This window comes from Pelophylax lessonae (assembly GCF_965119305.1).
Source record: "Pelophylax lessonae genome assembly, chromosome: 3".
Classification (NCBI taxonomy): Eukaryota; Metazoa; Chordata; class Amphibia; order Anura; family Ranidae; genus Pelophylax; species Pelophylax lessonae.
The window spans coordinates 159,389,708-159,417,288 of NC_138770.1; the positions used below are offsets into that span (position 1 = coordinate 159,389,708).

At 42.0% G+C, this 27,581-nt stretch overlaps 1 long non-coding RNA gene across 1 annotated transcript in view; it reads left to right on the forward strand.

Moving 5' to 3' along the window:
* The window catches only part of LOC309549268, a 47,853-nt gene extending 20,596 nt beyond the window's left edge, over positions 1-27,257 (forward strand). Inside the window, exons 2-3 of the long non-coding RNA XR_014225012.1 lie at positions 11,566-11,713; positions 27,223-27,257. This is a non-coding gene — a long non-coding RNA (uncharacterized lncRNA). The remainder of the gene's footprint in view (positions 1-11,565; positions 11,714-27,222) is intronic.
* Positions 27,258-27,581: the final 324 nt, after the last annotated feature.

The following is a 27,581-nucleotide window of genomic DNA, read 5'->3' on the forward strand; positions in this document are numbered from 1 at the left end:
AGGTGTGAGAAATAAAAAAAATAAACATTCACACTCACCTACAGTATATGGCTGCAACATCTGATGTCCCCTGCAGGCTCTAAGCCCAAGAACTGAGCAATCACATAACCGCTGATCACTCAGTTCTCTCTGTCAGCCACCATTCTCTGCTCTGCCTCTCCAGTGCTCACTGGAGTGCTGCACTGGGGAGGAGGCAGGAGCAGGTGGCTGAGACTCTCAGCAGTGCTCTGAGAGCTGCCGACAGCAGGCTTGAGTTCTAAACTCGTAAGATTTTTGGCAAGATACTTTTTGCACAGATATAGCAAATTGGCTTCAATGAAAAAAAAAAACAAGTTCATTGTTAGAAAAGTTCCAGGTATGTCTTTTTTTGCATTTTATACATACTGTAGTTACCTTGGGCCCGCTTGGATCAATGTAATTATGCACATATGATACTAGTTGTATCTTTCTAGAAAATGGAAATCACTGTAATAAACACCACTACTCCAGTGATCTCCACTAGCTTCCAAATTGCATTCTGAGTGACTGCCTTGCTGCATTGTGAACACAGGAGGATGGCCACTTTGAATGGGTGCCATTCAGAGAATGATTGCATGAATGCTGATCATTCTTTGATTGACCAAGGTAGGACAGTGATGTCACACTCTCCACAGGTGTGGTATATGCATATTTACAAGGTGGACCAATATAGCGATGTAACAAATGCCATACCTGAAGTTCTTCCTTAAGGAATGTCTGAAATAAATATATGTGTAGTCTCCATCTGTTGACATCCAAAAATGTTTTTTGACTGACTACATCTAGCTTCTATATGTTAAGCCATTGGCATAGAAAAAGAACATAGCAAACAGAGTCAAACAGAGGTCATAAGACTCATAACTACTGACCTGCCTACTTGGCTCAAAAGGTATTAAATCCAGGCAATCAGCATGTACGGCAGACCGTCATGAAAAGTAAGCTAGGTTTTTTAAAAAGCAAGATCAGAAATGTTGACTTTTAAAAGGTCTACCCACCCACAAGTGACATTTTAGTTGAGGTACATGCTGGTAGTTTAAATCGATCATCAACTTTAGATGTTTATCTTGGTCTCCGGCAAGGGGAGCTCTGTTCCTTAGTATGACCAGTTACATGTTTGACTTTCTATTTTTTTACATTAAAGGGTTTCCTTAGAAGGACTAAAACTCTCCAGATTGTATGTGAAATGTCATTTAAGCTGATTCTGTGCTGCTGCTGGTTTCCAAGGGCTTTTTAAGTGTACGCACCTCCAGCAATATGAGGTCCATACGCCTCCTCATCACTCTGTCCTCATTGCTGCCATCTTTTCCTGGTTTTCTTCCTGGCTAGGAGTCTTCTATATTGAGACAATCTCTTCCATTGGTTGGCCAAACATGATATGCACATAGAAGATACATCATTCAGGCACTGCACTCTTACTCCTAACATTTATACGCTGAACTATTCATGCACCAAATAATAAAAAAAGATAGCAGGAAAGAGAGTAGGTTTTATGGCAGAAAAGACATCTGCCATATTCCCTTCTGTTAATCTATATCTGCTAACATCTGTTTATTCATAATTTGACTTTAGTTCCACTTTAAGTATAACTTAGGAAGACTTGAATTTATTTAGGTCCACAACATTAGTTCTAGCATTTGTATACTAAGCAAAATATGTCTGGTTTGCACCTTAGAGCTCACACTTTTTATTATCACAGTTTTCCAGGCCGGAAGTTGCTATAACTTTATATGGGATATCTTGTTTTTCTGCTAGCAAAATGTCTAGGAAATCATTAAATGCTTTCATAGTACTAATGTGCCTTCATCAGGATGATTAGCAGGACCTGGGTCATCTCCTAGAAGAAGGAGCCATAGCGGTCTGAAACGATTTCCCCTGAAGTTAAATATTAAACAAATCACCATTAGAAACCTTTCCTAAAGCCTTTGACATTGGCTGTACTGGAAAAAAAATGTATCAAAACTTACTGTATAATCTTAAAGTGTTGTCTATTGACTCACCATTCTAGCACAGGGATGCATTTAGAATAATAGAATATTGACAGTGGAATAAGATTTTAGGTGCACAGACAATTAAGCTTATTCTGTATGGCATAGAGTAAAGTGCAAGTGGTAATTACATAAAGGAACCAACCAAAACAAACCTTTCCCTTATCTGACTGCAGTAATGAGAAAGCTGGTTGGTTAGTGTTGCAGCAATTAATACTTTAGTTTAGGTCTGTGTAAGGTGTGAAAATCCATACAACCCAAACAGACATCATCATAGAGATCACAATTTAGACATCTTTACTGATGTCTGTACAGCCTTTGAGCCTACACATTTTCTTTTTTTTAACCACTAATGCCTCGTTTCCACTGAGCGGATCGGTTCGGGTCGGTTCGGTACGGTACGCTAATTTGAGTGTTTCCATTATGAAAGTGGCCCATACAACTGAACCAAACCACACCATTCCTGGTCCTGCTTCAGATGTAGGGCCATAGGAAATGATACGGTACGGTTAGGGCGGAGCTACTGGCGTCACACGATAGATTCCACTAATTGGCGGACAGGAAAACTTCAATGCTCACGTCAAATGAAAGAGCAAAACAAACACCTCATTTGGTATAAACCCCGCATGGTCCCTGGTGGCCCGACATGCAGTGGAAACGCTCATCTGAATAGACCGGACCATTCTAACCATTCCAAACTGTACCGACCCGAACCGTTCCACTCGGTGGAAACGAGGCAATAGGTTCACTTTTTTATGTTTGATTCAAAGTATTTTTATTTAAAGGACAGATTTTTGCCTCATTTTGAAAAATTTGGAGACAGAGCTCACCTGTATTAGAAAACAGTTTTGCAGATTCAACAAAGAATCCAGCTACAGAGTAAAACAGTTATGTCACAATGGAGGGAGACACCGGCAACACCATGTTCTAACCATTCTATGGACTTGTAAGAGTATCTTTTTAACTGTGAGCTGCATCTGAGCTATGCACCCTGCTAAATAATAACCAAAGAATAAAAAATGCCCAATAGGGACGGAAATCTTTGGGATGTCCCTAGTGATTGACTTCTGTCTTTAGACAGATGGTGAGTCTGATTTGTGAGCATTTCTCAGCAGCTGAGTAATTTGAAAAATGCAGAAACCTGGATTCTTGAGTGGGTGTCAGGATAAAATTTATGGTGTGAGCTCATTCTAAGAAACTGTGTTCCCTCTATCATTTAAACTTGCAAACAGTTTTATCAGGGCACACACCTAAGTATAGCTGCTATTTTGCAGCATAAAAGTATGACTTAAGATTAAATTAAACTCATGACTGAGGGACTGCAGAATACTGAGGCTCAAAATTACCTCCAACCCTGTAACCCAAAATTACTACACCTCCTCCCATCCCTAATAACCAGACAACAACTATACATTTTTTGGACTTGAATGGGCATTATAGCCATTTATTTAATGCAAGAAACAGAATTAATTATAAAATTGAGAAAAAAACACATTAAATTCATAACAGATAAACAAAATATCAGTATAAGAGATCCTACCAGGTTTAAGGTTTTTGAAGGCACATAAATAATTACAACAACCTGGCAGTATCTGCCACCCAGTGAAAAAAGGCCATCAGTCACTACTACACCACCTCTGGGACAAATATTCACATATGTATCCTCATATATAACCAAATAACCATCCAATGTTACCAACATATCCTACTGCTGGGAAGGGACACCCATATCTAAAATAGGCCCAACCCATAGTTTTTTAAACCAGCACTACATTCAAAGATCCCTGCTTCTCTGCTATGGCAAAAAAAACAGGATTTCCCAAAATACTTAATTGATAGTAAAACAGTTGAAAATAAAAACACTCCCCAAATGTCACAATAAATTGGGCAAATTAAGAAAACATAACAACGCTAAGCATAATAGGTGTCTAGGGGTGAGAGAAAGGGAAAAACATGTCCAATGCTGGTAATGCTCCAACTTTGTTATTTAAAAAAAAAAAAAAAACAAGACTTTACAATCACTTTAACCACTTTAGCCCCGCTCACATGGAGGCTACTGCGGCAAAGTGCCGCGATCCCGTCCAGCGACGTAGACCTACGTCGCTGGACTCCGCCCCTTGTGGGCGGCGCTCGCGCGCCGCCGGAGGCTCGCTCCCGCTGTATTCATTCACAGCGGGAGTCGGGCCAGGGGAGGAGCAGCGGTGATTGCCGCTGCTCTGCCCCGATCGTCGGGGATCGAGTCTGGAGATCCGCCCGCTGTGTGTAAACACAGCGGGCGGATCTCCATAGTGACAGGGACTGACAGATCGGAGTGTTCAGCATAGCTGGACATCCGATCTGTCCTTCTGTCACACAGTTAACCCCTCCCTCTCCAATAAAATTAACCCCTTCCCTGCCAGTGTCATTTTTACAGTAACAGTGCATATATATAGCACTGATTACTGTAGAAATGTCACTGGTACCCCCAAAAGTGTCAAAAATGTCAGTCAAGGGTCCGATCTGTCCGCCGCAATGTCGCAGTCCCGCAAAAAAAATCGCAGATCACCGCCATTACGCGTTAAAAAAAAAACACCAAAAATGACATAAATCTTTCCCTTAGTTAGTAAACGCAATAACTTTTGCGCAAACCAATCAAAATACGCTTATTGCGATTTTTTTTTACTAAACATAGGTAGCATAAAACAAATTGGCCAAAAATTAAAAAAAAAATTGATTTTTACATTTTTTTGGGGGGGAATTTCATATAAAAAAATGTGAAAAATATTGTTATTTTTTCAAAATAAACGCTCTTTTTTTGTTTATAGCGCAAAAAGTAAAAATCGCACAGGTGATCAAATACCACCAAAAGAAAGCTCTGTTTGTGGGAAAAAAAGAACGTAAATTTTGTTTGGGTACGGCGTCGCACGACCGCGCAATTGTCAGTTAAATTCGCACAGCGCCGAATCGCAAAAAGTGGTCTGGACGGAAGACAGCAAAATCCTCCGGTGGTAAAGTGGTTAAGTAAAAAAAAAAAATGTTTAAGTATGTATTCCTAAATTAAAAAAAAAATCTTCTTTTGCTCTTAGCCACCTCAAAACCTCAAAATGTATTTTTTTTTTTTTTTTCTTTAGCTGCTGTGATCTGAGTTTCTGATAATGGGTGGTTATGTTCGTTCTCCATGGTCCCACTGAGTATAGGAAATTAGCCACCCTCTCTTGCTCACTCCTGAAATGGACTAAAGATTATAAACTATGGGATGTGTAGTGTGCATAGAGCAGTGCACATTACCACAACTACCGTGCACTGCTTGTTGCAAAGTGAAGGGGAAAAGGGAAGAATTGGAAGCTCCTGAAGGATGTTAGAAAATAAAGCAGAAAAACACAATAAGAAATTATTTAATGAAAAATACATTACAGTCACATTAAATAGTGAATGCATATGGATTATTTTAAAGAATATTGTTTAGGGTTACTTTAAAACAGCCAAAAACTTTAAAATGGTCCTCTTTATCACTTCAGAATCCACAGGGTTACTATCTAAACATGACTCTGCCCTTGCCAACCTCCACCTGGGTATAGAGAAATGTCCTCATACCTTAGGACGGTCGTCTTACACACTTCAGTGGCAGCTAAACAGTGATAGCCAGACACTGGATGAAAAATATGGCACCCAACCCCTCTGAAACCATAGATCTAATTAAGATGCAATTTTCCTATGAAAAAATGTATTCACACAAAAACTCCACATGTGCCTTATTTGACAAATTGTGGAAACCATAGATGGATAGCAAATACTATACTAATGTCCTTGGATATGTTGTATTGTACCTTTCGTATGCTCTATATTATGTGATCTGGATTATCTATGTGATGCACATTTCGATGTACTAGCCTTCTCTTTAGCATTATGTTACTGCTTTTATTCATTTATATGTTAAACCTTGTAAAATGCAATAAAAACATTGAATGAAAAAAAAACGGCAAAATTGTTTAGCGACATTGACCAAGATCAACTAGTAGGTAATCAATATCATTCAGTACACTGTGTATGTCTTTTGGGCATACATTTCAACTTTCTCTGTATGGGTCCTTTACTAGCCAAATCTGGTTGTTCTAGACCTTATTTGTCTAAAATGGTTCAAGTATATTGTGAAAACACATTTCCTGCATTGAGGCACTGGTTGTAGACAGTGTCAGTGTATATATGTGTTGATAGGTTTCTGAGCTACACATAGTGAGGGGCTCCAGAATTTGTGTCTGCCATTAAAAGAGAAGTACGGGGTTTGGGGTTATTGCATATTTATACTAACCTAAAATGCAGCATCTGTCCCCTGGTGCTTCCGCACTGGAAACCAAACGATCGAACGCCGCCGATCGCTCGCTTGTGACAGCTCTCCGAGCAGAGAGCTGCTGACTGTCAGGCATTTGGGAAGTGTTAAAAACTTGACCCTACCACCTATTTTCAATGCATATGCGAAAGAACCCTTAGTAAATCAACCTAAACCCCTGGCGGATCCTAACTCCATAGTCGTGATGACGCAGTGCCTGGACCGACATCTGTGACGTTAGCAGAGAGCGGACTTCAGCCCACTCTTTGCTGAAAATGGGACACGGGAGGGCAGAACGTTCTGCACTCCTGTGATCCATAGGAGATGTACTGCCAAAATAGCTTTGGCTGTGCATCTCCTTTAAGAAAACACACTTTTTCTCAGATCTTAATAAGTGATGTTCTGGGTTCTGGAGCCAGAACAGCTTTGTAGAGCTTTGGGCAGGATAAAGCCTCCACTTCCAGAGCCACATCTTACTTGTTGTTTATACCACCTTAACTAGCCTCAGATCTGCACAGGCCTTTTCATATATGAGCTGACTGATACTGAGGGTTCTCTATTTCTCTCGGTTGTGAGAACCTGCTGCTCGGCAAAAAGGCTGAGTGCACAGTTTAGCACTGCCAATACCAGCTTTCCCTGTTCTCCTTACACTGATTATCTATTAACCACTGGGATATTGAAGGACTGAACATTTAGGTGAAAAACACATTTGTGCATGATATGGTCATTTGACAAGCAATTCCCCTGTCTTCTGCATGGTCAGTAAGGGTGGTACTGTAAGTCACGGCCTAGAACCACACTTATGTCTGTCCTTAAATGACCTACAAGGGGCCTGCGGTTTGGTATTTCTCAGAAGTAAAGAACAATTAGTATCATTTAAATGGTGGTGATGATCAGCTAGTACTTAATAGGACTATTAAGCACATCAAAGACATAAGGTTTATAGTAGGTATAGTGACAACAGGGAAAGACTATAATGCAATGGACCTCCTGAGGGTGGTTAGCTAGCCAGGGAGCAATTCATTGTTCTACTTAAGAAATCAATCTACGAAATACAGATGTGAAATAAATGTTCACACTTTCCTCTAACCGATGGATAAAGGCAGCTATGAAAATTAAGCAATTGACAAACCGAGATTGGGGTTATTGGCCAGTCTGGGACATCAAGATGATTTGGATCTTTTAGCAGAAGAGTGTTTACCTTTTTATGTTGTGGTGTCAAGCTGACTTATTTTATTTTTTTCTGGATTCCCAACTGTGCCATAATTAGATAATTAGATGAAGTGGTTCCCAACAGATTCCAGTGCAATAAATGTGATGTCTATTAATGCCATATTTAAAGCAAAACATCTAAAGGATATCAACAATGATTATTGGCCCTCTAAATTTTTGTAAATGTTATATTTTTTTGTGAACAATAACCCCAAAAACCTATGGCTGTCCATAGATCTTACAGGGTGGTTGGATGTAAGGATACAGTATGTAAAGCCCCGTACACACGAGTGGAAATTCGGCCGGGAATTTTCGTCCGACGACGGATCTGCCGATTTTCGGCTTGTTAGTATGATGCTTCCGACAACCGACTCCGACTTTTCGGCCGAAAAAATCCTGGTGTGCAGGCTATAAAAATTTTTTTCGACCATCAAAACACGTCCGATTTTGGTCTCATTAGTACAGATTTCGACGGGGAAAATCTTATGAGCAAGACTGGGCATGCTCAGAGATGAAAGAACACATAGAAAGCAATCCAACACATGACATCACTTCTGAAGTAGAATTCTGTCGTGCGGGAAAATTCGTGTGCAGTCTAGAGCACATTCCAACCAACAGACACCACTCTGGACAAAAGACGGACGACCGGTCGGTGGAAATTCGTTGCGTGTGTACGAGGCTTAAGGCTACCCTCAGGGCAACAGATTTGCAGGACTGCAAGGCCTTCAGGAGAACCAACCTTACAAATATACAAGAATTTCAGTGCTGGGGAAAAATTAAATAGATGAGTGGCACAAGAATAATTTGCCAACACTGCTTATCTCAGATGTGAATAATTCCTCCCATGCCCATAGACATAAGATGGCACCCCAATCCCAATGACAAAAACAGCTGAAACACACAAAGTAACAATTTGTATAGATCAATTATACACAATTGGAACATTCTGTTATCATGCTACATATTTCCCTGCTACGTGGTGCTATACGCTATTTGGTAGCCTACTCCATTCAGAGCTACCTAACTACTAACCTAGTAGTTAAGTAGTAGTTAAGTTAGGAAGTAGTTGCTACTTCTAGCAATTCATTACCAGCAATTTTAGTAGCTACTAAAAAAATTCCTGTGTAGCTTTAGTCTAATGAGGTGACTCCTACAAAATTGGTTAAATCTCTGTATCAAGACAAAAATTGTACATGCAGTTCAAATGTGGCCATACAGTGAGCGAAGTTTGGCTGGTTTTTAATGAACAAATCAAAATTTGCTCAGTGCGTTGCCCTGCTGGCTCCGTATAATGAAAGTCAATTTGTTTTTGTCAAAGGAGCCTGATGGAAAATTATCATTTGAACAGCAGTCACATCCAATCAGATGCAGCCACTCTCCGGGTATTCTGATTGCCACCGCCCAGTAAGATTATTTGTACTGTTTAGTATGGATAGAGAAAATCTGTGAGATTTCTTGAAAGATAGAGGTTGTGGATCTTGTATTGTAAGTTAGTTAGTAGTTTTCTGCCACCATCCCAACAATTTATATGTCGTTTGTGGTGCCTCAAGTCAGGTGGGGGGATTTTATGGGCAGGAGTAAAGATATAGAAAAATAGTAATATATAATATAATGATATTTATTGAAATAAAAAGGGGGGAAAAAACACAGGATATATACAACATTGGAGTGTGAATGGGTAGAGGCCCATTGAGTGCCAGTGAAGAAAAGGTAGAGTGTGTTTACACGTGAAAATTATGTGACTTCATCGTTTTTGAAAACAGGACAATCCTGCACTGTTGATCCCTGTAGAATAGGGATTAGTTCAGAGCGGGTGTCCAATCGGTAATCCGACGCGTTTCGGCCAAGATTAGGCCTTTATCAAGGTTGTATCACCGATTCTATAATTATTGAGATATAATGTGTGAGTAGCTCAGTAACACTATATATATATATATATACAGAGGAATTTTTTTCTTAATTAGCATTTAACATACACTTTTGTATCCGATTTCTTGTGAATGTGTCTTCCCGAGATTTTCTTCAGGTGCTGCAGGAACTATATGCTGTGTAGGATAGACGGATAATTTGAGTATTGGGGCTGGAAAGAACAACCAAATTGAAAATAATGATTGTAGTAAGTAGTTTTATTTACTTGGGATCTGAGAATTCAATTCAAAGTCCAAAGGGGGGTCCAGGATATATCTAGCAGTGGGACCAATCTGAAAAGATATCAATTTTGTTGTTGGTTTTTTGTTTTTGTGCCAGTCCGTGTGGGTGGTGATTTAACATAAGAATTGGTGACTTCCAACAAGGAAAAAGAAACGGCTGCAAAGGCCGTAGGTTCTGAGGAGGAGATAGGTTCAAGGAGAATCTTCTCCACCAAAGAAAACTTACAGTTTTGTAGGGTTGTAGGGGTTAAAGACGTCCGTCCGCAGCATAAGAGTCTCCAAGATGCTTCCTCTCCCTCGGTTGGAGAGAGACTGGAGTTCCTGGAGCGTTCCCCGGCCTTAAATAGGCTGTCACGCATGCGCATAAGCGCTGTGTGAAGCCCTGTGACAGCAACCGTACACGGTCAGTGGCGCGCCTGCGTACATGACGCGGCGCATCCCTTGACACCCTCCGGTCGTGACACTTAGGCCGCCGACACGGAGGAAGAAACCGAATGATCCTGTGGGGATCTGGGAGGATACCAAAGCATCGACCCTCGGTTCTATTTGCCCCGATCTCAAGGATTCGGGGCTTTCCGTGCCGGGAGCTCCTGAAGTTTCGGGAAAGGCACCAAGAAAGGGGATTTGACATAATGATTCTTTTGTAACACAGAAAGACAAGTACATGAAGACAAAAAAGCAAAAAATGGTGGTGATACACATTAGTGGTCACCTAAGTCTCACTATAACGATAATTAGCAGCAGTAAATTGTATAGAAGCAAGGGGCACAAAGTGTGCCGGGATAGGGCCCGAGAGGGAGACGTAAAGGGGAGAGGATCATTGTGTCAGGCATTCCAGGCATTCCAGAAAAAAGGAGGGGGGATCAAAAATAAAATTGGTAAAAAACAGTTTGATTGATACCCCGATCTCCTTAATCTAATAGGAGTCATATGTGTGTGGAGAAAAATCAAAGTTGGGGTAATATTGAAAATTAATCAGTTTTCCCTGATGAAAAGCCCTCCAGGAAAGGGCGGAAGCTTTGGGCTTCATTGAGTCCTGGTGGGACTGTCGCTTTAAGTCTAGTAATCCAGCGCAATTCATTGATCTGTGAGATTCATCTGTGAGATTTCTTCTGCTCAATCTGCTGAACAAAAGAAATATAACAGTGTATGGAGAGCTTAAAGTGGAGTTCCACCCTATTTTTATACTTACCTCCATCTTCTCGCTCCGGGTCACCTGAAAAAGAAATGGATAATCGCATATTTTTTTTTTTTTTACTTACCTCGTAGCGAAGAAAATATACTTACCTTACTTCCTTCTTCCTCCTTCCTCGGCCGCGGCCCGTCGTCACTTCCTGGCTCTGCAATGATTCCTGGGAGCTGGACGTCATAGCTCCCAGGAATCATTGCGCCTGCACCGGCCCCGACGTCAGTTCCGGGTCGCGCGCGTCATCCCCTTCTAAACAGCTTCTGGGCATGCCCAGAAGCTGTGGAGGGGTGACGCGCGCGACCCGGAAGTGACGTCGGGGCCGGCGCAGAGCATCGTGGGACCACAGAAGGCGGAAGAAGACGCCGAAGAGGACGCGCTGGCTTCAAGCTGCCCACATCTGAGATGGTAGCGCTGGACAAGACGTTTGCAAGGTAAGTATTTCGTCTTGCAGGTAAGTGCAACCTGGGACAGATCAGAGGCTAGCCATTGTGGAATGCACTAGCCCTGACTGTCCCGGGGGTATTAAAAAAAAAAAAAAAAATCCAGGGTGGAACTCCGCTTTAAAGTCCAACTCCAGGAAATCAGAATATTCTCCATTGCAGTGGGGCTGTACCCGCAGTGTATGGGTTAACTGTTTTTTTTTTTTTTTTTTTAGGGGAGAGTAAAAGTACTTTTACTTACCTTATCCTCTGCTCCCCCCGGCAGATGACGCTTCCCTATACTTTGGCTGGGAAACTATCCCTCGACGTCATAACGTCCAAAGCAGGGTTGTGTACCCTGCATCAGTTTTGATGATGTCAGGACCTTAGACTGCTGGGGCCTCGGGGACCAGTCTAGCAGCACAGAGGATGCGGTAAGTAAACTTCTTTTCTATGCCCTCTAGACCTAAACAAGCAGTTAACCCTGAATTTTCAGAGCTTTAACTTTATCTTTGTTCCACATGACCACCTGATTAAAACAAGATGAGCGGTTGAAGCCATAAAGAAAAAAACTACTGGTCAGTTCTCTGATTGATGACTGCCAAACCTGCAATAACAAGTATGTTCCTCTGCATAGTAGCAGCTGCCCAGGTTTTAGGAAACCAGGTGAGCAGCAGACCTGAAGGCTTATGATCAAAGATACACTACATTGTCAAAAGTATTGGGGCGCTTGTCTTTACACGCACATGAACTTTAATGGCATCCCAGTCTTAGTCCTTAGGGTTCAATATTGAGTTGGCCCACTCTTTGCAGCTATAACAGCTTCAACTATTCTGGGAAGGCTGTCACAAGGTTTAGGAGTGTGTCTATGGGAATGTTTGACCATTCTTCCAGAAGTGCCTTTGTGAGGTCAGGCACTGATGTGGACAAGAATACCTGGTTTGCAGTCTCCACTGTAAGTCATCCCAAAAGTGTTTTATCGATTTGAGGTCAGGACTCTGTGCAGGCCAGTCAAGTTCCTCCTCCCCAAACTCGCTCATCCATGTATGGACCTTGTTTGTGCATTGGTGTGCAGTCATGTGGGAACAGGGACGAGCCATATCCAAACTGTTCCCACAAAGTTGGGAGCATGAAATTGTCCAAAATTTCTTGGAATGCTGATGCCTTAAGAGTAGGGATGATTGAACTTTTGAAAAGTTCGGTTCAAACAGAACACCAGAATTTCCCAAAAGTTTGGTTCGGATTCCAGAACCCCATTGAAATCAATGGGACCCGAATTTCTGGAATCAAAAAACACAATTTTGAAGCCCTAAAACCCAATAAATGCCCCTAAAAAGTGCCTAGGGTTCTGGGTCATGCCCCAGGGACTATGAATCAGGCAAAAAAAAGTTCTTAAAAATTGTCGTTTTTGATATATATATATATATATATATATATATATGTATATATGTATACCCCTAACCCAGAATCTGCATAGTGGGGTCACCTTGACATGGCAGAGTTCGGTCACCCTGACATGGCAGCGTCAGTTCACCCTTAACTACACTACGGTCACCCTGACATGGCAGAGTTTGGTCACCCTGACATGGCAGCATCAGTTCACCCTTAACTACACTATGGTCACCCTGACATGACAGCGTCAGTTCACCCTTAACTACACTACGGTCACCCTGACATGGCAGAGTCAGGTCATCCTAAACTACACTATGGTCACCCTGACACTTAAAGCTATCCCTACAAAAACTAGATTTTTGAATCTAACTATAGTGGTATATAGTACCCTAACTACACTGCATATCCCTTTACTCACACTAATAATTGCAAAATGACACTGGAGCAACACAAATGCTTCCACTCTCTTCCACAGGCTCTGTATTATAGTGCTAGAGTTTTGGCAGGGCTATGTTATATACTGGGGGGGGGGCGTATGGGGTGCGTATTAACTCCTCATTGGGCTCTGGACCCTGTAGTCACTCCAATCACATTTTACTGATGTTTCTGGGCCAATCATGGGCTTTTAAAGCCCAGTTCCTGTCCCATTGCATTTTGGGCGGTTCTGGTGGCCGAATTCCGAACTTTTACTGCAAAAAGTTCAGAATTAGGCCGAATTTCGAACACCCAATGTTCAGGTCGAACCGATAGTCGACCAGAACCGTTCGATCATCCCTAATTAAGAGTTCCCTTCACTGGAACTAAGATGCAAAACCCAACCCCTGAAAAACAACCCACACCATAGAACCCCTCCACCAAATGATTTGGACCACTGCACAAAACAAGGTCCATAAAAACATGGATGAGCGATTTTGGGGTGGGGGAATTTGACTGGCCTGCACAGAGTCTTGATCTCAGCCAGATAGAACACCTTTGGGATATATTAGAGTGGAGATTGCGAGCCAGGCCTTCTCATCCAACATCAGTGCCTGACTTGACAAAATCGCTTCTGGAAGAATGGTCAATGGTCACTTCCCGAAAGCCTGTCAATGGCACAAAGAATTGTTACAATAGGAAGCAAATCAAAGCTAAACAGAATTGTTACAATAAGGAGGGAATCAATGCCACACAGAATTGTTACAATAGGGAGGGAATGATGCTACACAGAATTGTTACAATAGGGAGGGAATCAATGCAACACAGAACTGTTACAATAGGGCGTGAACTAATGACACACAGAGATTTTACAATAGGGACACAGAATTTTACAATAGGGAGGGAATCAATGCTACACAGAATTATTACAATAGGGAGCAATTTAATGCCACACAGAATTATTACAATAGGGAGAAAATGAATGCCACACAAAATTATTACAATAGGGAGCGAATTAATGCCACACAGAATTGTTACAGTAGGGAGGGAATCAATGCTACACAGAACTGTTACAATAGGGAGCGAATTAATGCCACACAGAATTTTTACAATAGGGACACAGAATTTTACAATAGGGAGGGGGGAATCAATGCTACACAGAATTGTTATATTAGGAAGCGAATCAATGCCACACAGAATTGTTACAATAGGGAGGGAATCAATGCCACACAGAACTGTTACAATATGGAGGGAATCAATGCCACACAGAACTGTTACAATATGGAGGGAATCAATGCTACACAGAATTGTTACAATAGAGAGGGAATCAATGCCACACAGAATTATTACAATAGGGAGCGAACTAATGCCACACAGAATTGTTACAATAGGGATGGAATTAATGCTACACAGAAGTGTTACATTAGGAAGCGAATTAATGCCACACAGAACTATTACAATAGGAAGTGAATCAATGCCACACAGAACTGTTACAATAGGGAGCAAATTAATGCCACACAGAATTTTTATTATAGGGAGGGAATCAATGCCACACAGAATTATTACAATAGGGAGGGAATCAATGCCACACAGAATTGTTACAATAGGGAGGGAATCAATGCCACACAGAACTGTTACAATAGGGAGCGAATCAGTGCCACACAGAACTGTTACAATAGGGAGGGAATCAATGCCACACAGAACTGTTACAATAGGGAGCGAATCAGTGCCACACAGAATTGTTACAATAGGGAGCGAATCAGTGCCACACAGAACTGTTACAATAGGGAGCGAATCAGTGCCACACAGAATTGTTACAATAGGGAGGGAATCAATGTTTCACAGAATTGTTACAATAGGGAGCGAATGGAGGTGTTCACGCTGCAGCGTTAGCTTTACCTCAAGGCAAAATAAACGCTGCCTGCAGAGTCTGGCAGGCATTGACACTTTGCGACTCCCTCCATTCACTTCTATTGAAACGCACCACAACTGTACCTTAAACGCACTGTAAACACACTGATGGCATTTACAGTGCATCTGCACTTGGTTGCTGAGTGTCATAAGTGATTATTTCCCATTTTAGTCTTGTTAAAAAAAAAAAAAAAAACACAAGGCGTTTAGGAAGTAATCCCTGATGCAACATGAATGCCTGTACAATACATTTGAAATGCTCATTAACTCTATACGTGTGTCAATGCACTTTTAGGCCCCTTTCACACAGTCGGTCCGTCAGACGGACTCCGTTTATCTTAGCGGGGGATCGATCCGCCGATCCCCCGCTGAGTAGGATAATGACAGCTGTTCTCCGCACTGTGTGCACATCTCTATGGGGGAATCGGATGGGAACGGACCGTCGGTCCGTTCTCATCCGATCCCATCTGATCCGATCCGCTGGACAGATGGAAAATAGGGTTTCCATCCGTTCAGATTTGACGGATCAGATCGGATGTCAGCGGACACGTCTCCGCTGACATCCGATGCCCCATAGGGATGCATGGGGGGACCATGCAGATATGCCAAAAAAACGGACAGGTCCGTTCAGTTCATCAGTTCAGTCACGTCAAAATGTATCAGTTTTCTATCCGTTTTCCATCCGTTTTTCATCCGTTTTTCATCTGTTTTTCTTCTGTTTTTCATCCGTTGTCATCCGTTTTTCATCCATTGTCATCAGTTTTCATCCGTTTTCATCCGTTTTTCATCCGTTTTTCATCCGTTGTCATCCGTTTTTCATCCATTGTCATCAGTTTTCATCCGTTTTCATCAGTTTTCATCCGTTTTTCATCCGTTGTCATCCGTTTTTCATCCATTGTCATCTGTTTTCATCCGTTGTCATCCGTTTTTCATCTGCTGTCATCCGTTTTTTGTCCAATCCGTTTTTTTGACGGATTAAAAATAGGGCATTCATCCGTTTAAATCCGCCTGTCCATTTTTTTGGCGGATCTGAATGGTCCCCCCATGCATACCTATGGGGCATCGGATGTCAGCGGAGACATATCCGCTGACATCAGATCCGTCAAATATAGACAGATGGAAACCCTATTTTCCATTTGTGCATCAGATCGGATCGGATGGATCGGATGAAAATGGACCGACGGTCCGTTACCATCCGATTTCCCGCATAGAGATGTGATGGACTCCATGTGTGAAAGAGCCCTTAGGCTGCTTCAAAATTTAAAACAAGTGTGAAAGAGCCTTAAAACTGGATAGTGCAAAATATGGAGCAGCTGTGTCTTGTAGGGAGATAAGAAGATCAGCACAACACAATCAGTGAGCAAAGTCTGCAAATGTAATGCACAATAAGAAGCATCCCTTGTGCGTATATAATTAAACTACACAAAGAGAGGTTTTTAAATTGAACCTTAGGCAGTAGGCACTATTAGTAAGACATTCATTAGACAAATATTTAATGTGTTTGTGCATACAACTGCCTTTTATACGTAAATCTGTCTTGATATCATGCCCTGAATGCTGTATTTCCCAAAGTACCAGCACACAGGGCTCTATTACTCTGCACTGGGTTGTTTGTGAATGTGTTGGGGGGTAGAAAGATTTTATTAGTATGCTGCTGCCCTTTTTATGCCTAGTAACAGACTGGGTGGACCAGGATGTATTGCTTAGCTGAAGGATAGTCTACAGAGAGAGAGAGAGAGATAGTATCTGACTGTGCTTTTTGGTACTGTTTTTCCCCGAAAATAAGACCTTCCCTGAAAATAAGACCTACTGTTATTTTCGGGGAGGGCTGCAATATAAGCCCTACCCCGAAAATTAGCCCTAGTTTAGTGTTTGTAAAGTCCTAGAATCCAATTTATGACTGTTTTATATAATGTCCAGTGTGTGTTTCTGTAATCTAATAGTGTGAAATACAAGGTGCCCTGTGGACTATAGAACAACCCTCTCCTTTCTGTTATGGGGTTGAGGAGGAAGGTGGGGTCTTCTGTAGTTGTAACAAATGTGTTTTGACAACGCTGCTCACCTAGGACAGGAAGGGTTTATACTGACAGAATCACTGAGTAACAATAAAGGAAAAAAAATGGAAAATAAAAGTAATTCAGCCACCATACTTAGTGACTGGAAAACCGCAAAAAAAAAAAAAATATATATATCCTGAACTTACATACCTTACATACAGTTTTAGGCCTTTGTTCCATTATTAGAGCCACTAATGTAGGGATGAGGAAAATTATTCATTTGGATTTTACAGTTTGAGTGAAATTACTTCTTTGAGTCAATGGGGAAGGTTTTTGGTGGTGAGGGTGCTGTGGTCTTTAAAAGAGAAATATGGGATTAAAAAAAAACAAAAACATACATCACCTAGGTGGATGTAGCATCGATGTGATGCCATAGCTTAGATCCTCCACCGCCTCTAAGACTAAGAACTGAGTGATCAAAGACTGCTGATTGCTCAGTTCTCAGTCTGCTTTGAGCAGGAGCAGAACCTAAAAGTCACTGCTTTCTACTTTGTCCCTCCAGCGCTCACTAGAGCAACACGCTGTGGAGAGGGTGGGAGCCTGTCAGGCATCTGGGTGGATCCCCCAGAGTCTAGTCTGGCTGAGTGTCATGGGTCACAGGAGTACAGAACGAAGTGTACTCTTGTGACTCACAGGAGAAGTACAACCAAAAGAACTTTGGCCCTTCTTCTTCTTAATATTGCTCCAAATAGTTACGGAAGCCCTTTTGCGCTATCTTGGACCTGTTCTAGTGCCTGTAAATAACCACTCCATATTTTATGGAAAGAAAAAGCAGACAGTGAAAAAAGGTGCAATATGAAATATTGTAAAGCAAGAATACACAAATATTGATCAAATACACACATAAAAAACACTAAATGAAACTAAATAAACTACACTAGAAAAACCCACAACCTCTAAAAAAAGGGGGAAAAAAGGGAAATAATTTGTATATTCATTATTTATCTGCTAATTCATTAATTTCATTATTTAATGTATCTATTTATTTATTTTTTATTGGGTGGACAAGATGGACATTGTTTTTTTTCAGCCTGACAAACTATTTACCCCTAAAATCAGTAGATCTTTTTTAAAAAAACAAATTTCACCTAGGCAACTCAATAAAGAAAGTTGAGCTTCTCCTTTGGTAAAATTGGAAATTACACTAAAATCATCTTGCTCATCCCTACTCTAGTGATCACTGAGGCTCTTGTACTAGATGCCTGAACTAGAAGGGCAGGACTTATCAAAGGGGTATGGGGTATATATACATGTATCTGAGCACATAGAAAACAATGCAACATTTAACAAAGGTACACAAAGGCTCCACACGTTCTCTGCGTTTTTAGATTATTGTTAGTTTGAAGACTGTTCGGACCATACAGGTCTTAACAGGCAACAAAGGCAGGTGCTGGGGTCCAAAAGCTGGCTTTGTGCTGACAACCAGATACCTTTATTTTTCTCTTTATTTTAGAGCTTGAAAGTGCTAACAAGTGTTGTGAAATGTAAAACATCTAAGGCTGGCATTGAAAGATGGAATTTAATTTTGTTAGCATTAAATTTGAAACAAACTGGCACTAATGAAATGCACATTGTGCCGCTGCTTAACCTCCCTGGCGGTATGATTCTTTTGGATTTTAGGTGCTGAAAGTGGTACCATTACTTTGCATGTAATTCTTGTGAATGAGCAGCCCAAACCAACTGTATACATTTATTATATATATATTTCATATATTTACATAAAAAGTACAGTAAAACTGCAGGAAAGGGCACTGGGGGGGGGGCAATGTAATGTGATTTTATTTTATTTTGAATGGTATCAGTGTGTTTGGTGTGTTTTACTGAATTTGCCGCCGGTTCCACCCCCCGGCGGACGCCACGTCACCGGAGACGGAAGTCGGGGCACGGAGACGATCGGGAGAGAGCTCCGCCACCACATACCGCTCGCAGTCTTCGCTGGATCCCGGAGAAAAGGTAAGTAAAACCTCTTCCAGGATCCAGCGATCTTCCTAGCGGTACCCCGAGTGTGGCTCAGGTTTACCGCTTTTGGCTCTAAAATCTAACTCCGAGTCACGCTCGGGAATATCGCTAGGAAGGTTAACTCTCCTTCATTGTTTTGGTGTTTTGAGTCAATGACCCGAAACACGCATATAGTTAAGGATATCTAAAACCTGACCCTGGCCAATACTTTTTTTTTCTTTTTGGATAGAGCAAAGAATGGTTAGTGCTCATCATGTTTTTTGCACTGTCTGTGTCCACATTGGAGAGATTCTATTTGATTTCAAGCTGTATCTTCTTGTCTCTGCCAGTCACGGCACAGGGCTGTGAATAAATGGCACAGGTGGCCGTTCCTTTAAAGCACATTCACCGATGACGTCATCGGCGCACTATACAGTAAATATCTCCTAAATGGTGCACGTTTAGGAGATATTTGCAGTACCTATAGGTAAGCCTTAATATAGGCTTACCTACAGGTACAAAATTACAGGGGGATTTACAACTTCTTTAAGTCTTCATCATTCTTAAGGTGTAGCTTCAGAAGAAGACAGTGAATACTTACTTTTCCTGCTGGGCAGGCATTCCGGATATGGGCACGCAACAGGCTTATTCTGCCTGGTAGTTCATGGGTCGGCTGCTGTTGCAAACTGACTAGGTGGAACCCACTTTGAACTTACATGCCTCATGATATTACTGGATGATTTATAGTTGGAACGTCTGGCCTTGTATAAGCTACAGAATATGTGGATATATAGTGCCCCAATGAGATGCCCTCACGCACTTTGGCTGTATGCTGTCATAGCGGGAGTCCCATTATAGGTGCGAGTATTCGTAGATGTATTTTTACTCCTTGAAGATTACAGAATCATTACTTCAATATGGCCTTGTGATGATTACTGCGGCATTGTTATTTATGAATAGCCTGATTGTTCGGTCCACCAGTCTGCTCTGTCTGCTATGATCCGATTCGCATTGGGAAATATCGGTCTGTCTTGGTCTCTCTGGCCCTGAGGAAGCCTTGTGCAAAACACGTCGCCATGCTGGGGACCCTTAGACCGTGCTCCATCAGAGACCCTATTACCATCTTCTGATACCAAGTATCTGCATTCCCACACGAGAATTTATTTCTACATATGCGTTTCTTTCTTGTTTTATATACGTCATATATGGGAATTGTTCCCCTTTGATGTACATTTTTTATGTAATATGTGTACAATAAAAATAATGTGTTTTAGACAAATTGTGATATATGTGATCCTCCTCCTCCTATTGGCCTTGAAAGCCCCATCTTTCTCTCTTATTTTGTTACTTTTCCTGCTGCTCATTCAGGAAATATTCCCCTGGGAAGAAAGCAAAAGAAGCCCACTTGGAAAGTCCAAGCCCACTTTTGGTAGTGTCAATCTTCTTTGCACCCCACCGTGCTTTTTGATTCCTTCCACTAAACTCCACTTCACTATTGTGTCCTGTAGTAACATGGTGCTTGGAGGGAGGAACCATTAAGGGCTGTGGGGAACCAAAGAGATTGACACACCTGGAAGTGTTCGCTTTCTAGTAGACTTCTTGAATGGGGCAGCATTCTAGTGGCACAGGAAGTGTAAAAGCTGGGTATTTTTCTCTCTTATCTTGCATGTATAACTGTTTGTGATTTTTATATTGGCAGGGTTGCAATAAAGTGATTATACAGTTATTTTTTTTTTAATAAAACACGTGTCATACTTACCTGCCCCAATCCTCCTCTTCTGAAGTCCCCCACCGGAGCTCTGGGCTCCTACTCCATGTGCCACCATAGGAAGTTGTTTTCTTTGGTGGCACGTTTGTGGGCTCTGCGTGTCGATTGACAAACACAGTGTGGTTTGGCTGCTCCCTAGTCACTGGGTATGATTGACAGCAGCAGAAGCCAATGGCTCCTACTGCTCTCATTGAGTTTAGTGAGGAGTGAAAGAGAGAGCTGCTGCTCTCGAGCAAAGCACTGGATCAAAGTCAAGCTTTGGTAAGTATTTGGGGGGGGGGGGGTCTGGGGAGAGCTGACAATAGAAGATTTATTAACTTAATACAGAGAATGCATTAAGGTAAAAAAAAAAAAACCTTCAAACTTTACAACCACTTTAGCTCTAGCTTAACTGGCTGATTTGTCTGATTCACTGAGTTACTACAATGATGGAAAGTTTGCAGGACAGCAAATAAGTTAATGTTTCCTAAAGGAGGACAGTTATCAGTTGAAACATTTTTGAATGTTCTTAGTTAGGTGGACATCCACTGCAAAGCGTCTTTTAGCAATCTCCTACCATTTCTAAGAAATGCTGAAGGGCTAATACCTATAAACAGCAAATACCAGAAGTCTACCATTCCTGCCCACAATACATGTACTATACTATAGGAAGTATGGGACAGCTTTACCAAGTAAATTGTTGTTAGTATTCACCATATCTTGACCCTTGCAATCAGCCTTCATTATAGCATGCATCAAAGTTAAGGCTTTGTGCTGGGCCCATGAGAAATACAAAATGTGATTTTTCAGAGAGAGAATTTTTATTTATTTCCCCTATTGATAAAGCATGAGCATATGAAACCATCATTACAAGTCATTGCTACAGTTTGATGTCTTACAAAAGCATTACAGGCACTCACACACAGACACACACTGGTTATAGTTTGGTCAGAAGCCAATTTAACCCTTAGTTTCAGGGAATCTGAAACACCCAGAGGAAACCCGCACAAATGTAGAGAGATTATACTTGCTAAAAATCTCCTGCGTGAAGCCAGCTCTGCATGGTTACTGTGTAAACTACTAAGCCAATGTGTTATGAAAGAAAATAGGGAGGGGGCATTAGGAGGTTTCTAAGATAATAAATAAGATTTCTCTGCAGAAAATGTTTCCAGTCTGGGAGCCAGCTGGGGTGGCTTGGACAACTTACAATGGTGCCCTCTGGAGGCTTCTGCTGGAGCTGCTCCAGGCTTGTCTAATTGGAAAGAGCCCCAGAAGCCAACATAGAATATTCTGGTGTAATTATATTCTGTTGCCTTAAGAACATCTTGAAATCCCTCCAAGAAAGGCTTGAGTCCCTTGCCAGACATAGGGTAAGTGGAAAAAAAATAATAAAACTAAAAAACAAAACAATGGGGACCACTCAGCATCTAATGTTGATGTGGTTGTGCACATGCTAAGACAGGGAGGCTCTACCCCACCCAGCTACATTCAGGCATTAATAATAAGAGTCTTTCTAGAATGCCATATAATGGATATATATGCAGTTTGCAAAGATCAGAGACAGCACAGGTATACCTTACTATACTTCTGTAACATGTAGGCACTATGCCCTGTGAGTGGGCACCACTGTGTCACACATCTCACAAAGCCTACCTTCTGAACTATAGAGGTACTGAGGAGGATTTTCAGTAGGTGAATTTAGCGCAGAATTCACTCAGCACTAAAGTACCATGAGATACTGTACAAAGTCCTTAGAAATGGAAATTCAACAGCAGAGGAGAAGCCGCAAAGCATGCAGCAAATCTAGGAAGTTTTGAAAGAGACGGCTAATAGGCCGGCAGCACTCACAACATGAAAGAATCTTTTTCAAGTAAGCTTGTATTGGATTGTCAAGTATAACTATTGTTTGTATTGTAATTACAATAGTGATGTTATAAAATGAAAGTTTGTGCTTGTGCTGTGACCAAAGATCTAATTTAAAGTTAACGTTTTGGAATTTGAGGTTAAATGTAAGGTGCTTGGGAGGGAGGGTTAGATGTTATGGGTTGAAGAATGGGAAGGGTTACGTTTTTGGGGGTGTTTTAGGGGAATATCCTGGATTCTTTAGGACTGGAATATGGCAGGACAAATTTCAAAACATTGTGACTTTCAGTGTTGGTCATGTCACTTAAAAAAGTGATTAGTTATAGTTACAAGTTACTTCTCACAAAAAGAAACTGAGTTAGTAAAAAAGAGTTACATCAGTAAAAAAGTAACTAATTACTAGGGAAAGTAACTATTGCGTTACTTTAAAAAAAGTATTAAATATGTCAAATAACTTGTATGAGTGGTATTTGCTGAGTGGTACTGGCTGGCTGCGTGGTACACTGGTACCTGCGTAGTACACTGCCAGTGTATAGGGTGGGTGGGTACGTGTATATAGGGGTCACTGGGTGTATAGGGTGAGTAGGTAGGTGTATAGAAGGGTCAGTGGGTGTATAGGGTGGATAGGTAGGTGTATATAGGGGTCAGTGGTTGTATAGGGTGGGTAGGTAGGTGTATATTTAGTTGTCAGTGGGTGTATAGGATGGATAGGTAGGTGTATATAGGGGTCAGTGGGTGTATAGGGTGGGTGGGTAGGTGTATATAGGGGTCAGTGGGTGTATAGGGTGGATAGGTAGGTATATATAGGGGTCAGTGGGTGTATAGGGTGGGTAGGTAGGTGTATATATGGAGTCAGTGGGTGTATAGGGTTGGTAGGTAGGTGTATATAGGGGCCAGTGGGTGTATAGGGTGGGTAGGTAGGTGTATATAAGGGTCAGTGGGTGTATAGGGTGGGTAGGTAGGTGTATATAGGGGTCAGTGGGTGTATAGGGTGGGTAGGTAGGTGTATATAGGGGTCAGTGGATGTATAGGGTGGGTAGGTAGGTGTATATAGGGGTTAGTGGGTGTATAGGGTGGGTAGGTAGGTGTATATAGGGGTCAGTGGGTGTATAGGGTGGGTAAGTAGGTGTATATAGGGGTCAGTGGGTGTATAGGGTGGGTAGGTAGGTGTATATAGGGGTCAGTGGGTGTATAGGGTGGATAGGTAGGTGTATATAGGGGTCAGTGGGTGTATAGGGTGGGTAAGTAGGTGTATATAGGGGTCAGTGGGTGTATAGGGTGGGCAGGTAGGTGTATATAGGGGTCACTGGGTATATAGGGTGAGTAGGTAGGTGTATAGAAGGGTCAGTGGGTGTATAGGGTGGATAGGTAGGTGTATATAGGGGTCAGTGGATGTATAGGGTGGGTAGGTAGGTGTATATTTAGTCGTCAGTGGGTGTATAGGATGGATAGGTAGGTGTATATAGGGGTCAGTGGGTGTATAGGGTGGGTGGGTAGGTGTATACAGGGGTCAGTGGATGGATAGGGTGGATAGGTAGGTATATATAGGGGTCAGTGGGTGTATAGGGTGGGTAGGTAGGTGTATATATGGGGTCAGTGGGTGTATAGGGTTGGTAGGTAGGTGTATATAAGGGTCAGTGGGTGTATAGGGTGGGTAGGTAGGTGTATATAGGGGTCAGTGGGTGTATAGGGTGGGTAGGTAGGTGTATATAGGGGTCAGTGGATGTATAGGGTGGGTAGGTAGGTGTATATAGGGGTTAGTGGGTGTATAGGGTGGGTAGGTAGGTGTATATAGGGGTCAGTGGGTGTATAGGGTGGGTAAGTAGGTGTATATAGGGGTCAGTGGGTGTATAGGGTGGGTAGGTAGGTGTATATAGGGGTCAGTGGGTGTATATGGTGGAAAGGTAGGTGTATATAGGGGTCAGTGGGTGTATAGGGTGGGTAAGTAGGTGTATATAGGGGTCAGTGGGTGTATAGGGTGGGCAGGTAGGTGTATATAGGGGTCAGTGGGTGTATATGGTGGATAGGTAGGTGTATATAGGGGTCAGTGGGTGTATAGGGTGGGTAGGTAGGTGTATATAGGGGTCAGTAGGTGTATAGGGTGGGTAGGTAGGTAGGTGTATATAGGGGTCAGTGGGTGTATAGGGTGGGTAGGTAGGTATATAAGGTGGGTAGGTAGATGTACATGGGGGGGGTTGGTGGATATACAGGTACAGTGCAGGGCTCTCACGGTTCCCCTAGGCCGGTCTGCTCTCCCTCTCCGCTCTCCTCCTCCATGTCACACATGCCAGTACCGCAGACAGCGCCGGCAGGGTGGTAGAGGAGGGAGGAGGAAGGAGGAATTACACTACTGCCATCTAGTGGCGGTAGATGTAATTGCGGTAACGGCGCTTAAGTAATGTGAACGGCGTTACCGCGGGGGGAAAAGTAATCAATTCGATTGCTAGTTACCCACAAAAGTAACGGCGTTAAGTAACGCTGTTTACTTTAACGCCGTTATTCCCATCACTGGTGACTTTACCATGGGATCCGGGCCACTTGGCAAATGTTTATTTATTACAGATACTTATATACTGCCAGCAATTTACACAACACTTTACATACTGTACATTCACATCAGTTCCTGCCCTCAAGGAGCTTACAGTCTTACAGGGAAAGGATTGACCTGGTTAAAACCTACTTGATCCTGGTATTTCTGTATGTTAGCTTTGTTTGTGTTTTGCCAGTGTCTCTCTATGCGAAGATCTACAGCTGTACTTTCATGTGTTATGGGGGGGAACAGATTGAACCTCATTAGGAAGTCTTTAACCTACCCTCCCAGGCAGATTGGTGGCCTAGGTATGGTCAACCCAGCTGTTTTTTTTGCTGATCTTTTTGAAATATAATTTTGGTAACATGGTGGCAGAGGAACCAAATGGGTAGGTTGATATTTTTCAGCCCTGGTTTAGCCCTTTTCTGTGGAGCTGGGAGAATGGTAGGCCAGAGAAAAGCCTGAGGGTCTGACAGGGTGAGCTCCCGGCTTATGCTGCTCCATGCCTGAAAATGATCATTTTTTTGCCCCAATGTAATGTGCTGCATTGAAGACTCATTTAAAAGCTTGCTAGCAGCTTGAGAAATGTGGAGTCTGGGTAGCCAGGGCTAAAGGAGACAATAGAACTGTTGTTGGAGATAAGTGCATTACTATAGATTTTGCAGCCAGGAAAGTATAGTAAACCTTATCAGCCCAAAGTGTACCATTCACAGACCACCCTGAGAGGTCCATATTCCATTTTACTGTGAGGATGGATGGGGGGCTAATGTGCACTTTGCAGATGGTACAAATTCCGCATGGTGGCGTTAGAAAGTGCTGGTTTTACAGGTGTTATTTACAGACATGAATAATAGAAATCGTTTTTTTTGTGACCAATTTAACAGTCATTGTACGTCTATAGACATTTTAGTGATTTTAGGTGAATGTGATGTTTTCAGTCGCAGAATTGCTTTCTATTACAATGAGAATAACAGTGACAAGGCATTTTTATTTCCAACTGTCTAGTCTATGATAAGCCAAAAGCTAGCATCCATCTATTCATTCCATTCAAACTCGTAAACTGTATAACTCACACCTATTTTTCATACATTAGCCAGGTTATAGGTTAATGCATTTCAGCTTTTCATAGTACTTCCCTGTATACGTCTGCTCCAATATAAAAATTGCAGAACGTCTGAATGCGTTGTACAATAGTCAGTACATCTTTCATCCAGACACCTACTGTGAATCAGCGCTGTACAATATGGCTAGATAGAGAACCCTTGACATCGGTTACTTTTGTTTGAAAATAAATCTTTTATGTGGTGCAGTTTTTTTAAACACATGTTTTAGCCAAAAAATCCATATTGAGAGTAATAATAAGACTGGATCCTGGTGGCTGGTCTCTGTTAATTGAAAGGAAAGGCATTGTGCTCCAGTTGTAATATGTAAATGCCGATTTGTGTTAACAAAACTGGAAATGTGAGCCAAAATATACAATGGTGGCACAATTGTTTTTAAAGCTAAAACTCAACTCCAGGTGGGGAATTAAAAGATCACCATTTCATTCAGTTATGTATTCATTAGAAAAAAATTAATCAATAAATGTATTTTTAAATCAGGGCTAAAATATCTTCTTATTGGCCTCCGGCCATCCCCTGTACAGTGCTGTCAATCGAACGCCAACAACTCCTGCTTGCTGGCAGGAGGAGTGAGCACAGTGATACCCTGCTTGTTGTAGGAATGAATCTCAATTATCTGGTCAGCACTCAGTGGGTGGGTGGTTGACCATCTGTGTTACATAGTTGCAGGAGAGAAGTGCGCAGTCACCAGCCTGATCTTGTTGTCTGGCAGCATTTTTGTATCACATGAATGACTAAACAGAATTATAAATCTTTTGGCAGTAAAATTGTTCAAAATATATACCGTACATGTCCTCTGTGTATTTAGCTGTTTGCTGGAGTCTGGCTTTAAAGCCTAGCTCTGGGAGAATTAAAAATGATCCTTTGCAGTGGGGCTGTGCCTGTACTGTACTGCTAGAGCTCATTTTATGCTTAGGTCTAGGGAGTTGTTAAAGAAGATTTGCTTACTGGACCCTCTGCTCCTTGCTAGACTGCTCCTAAATTGGTCTTGCAGTGTCTTCCCCCATATGATCTGGTTGTCTAAGGTCCTGATGTCATTAAAACCAATAGAGGGTCTGTAGCCCTCTGTTGGCCATGATGGCACAGAGGGACAGTCCACTGCCAGAGCGTAGGGGAGCAGAGGATCAGGTAAGTAAAAGCGCTTCTTCTCTCCCCTAAACTAGTCAGAAGCGGAGTTCCAGCTGTTTCTGTGTTTATTAAAAGTCAGCAGCTCACCTGTCCTAGGATTCAGCAATTCGACCGCCCGAAGCCTAGCTCCTCCCCCTTTCCTCTCGGCAGCGCCGGCATCACCAGTGTGGACACCCGGCTGTTTCAGCTTGCGGCTTCAAA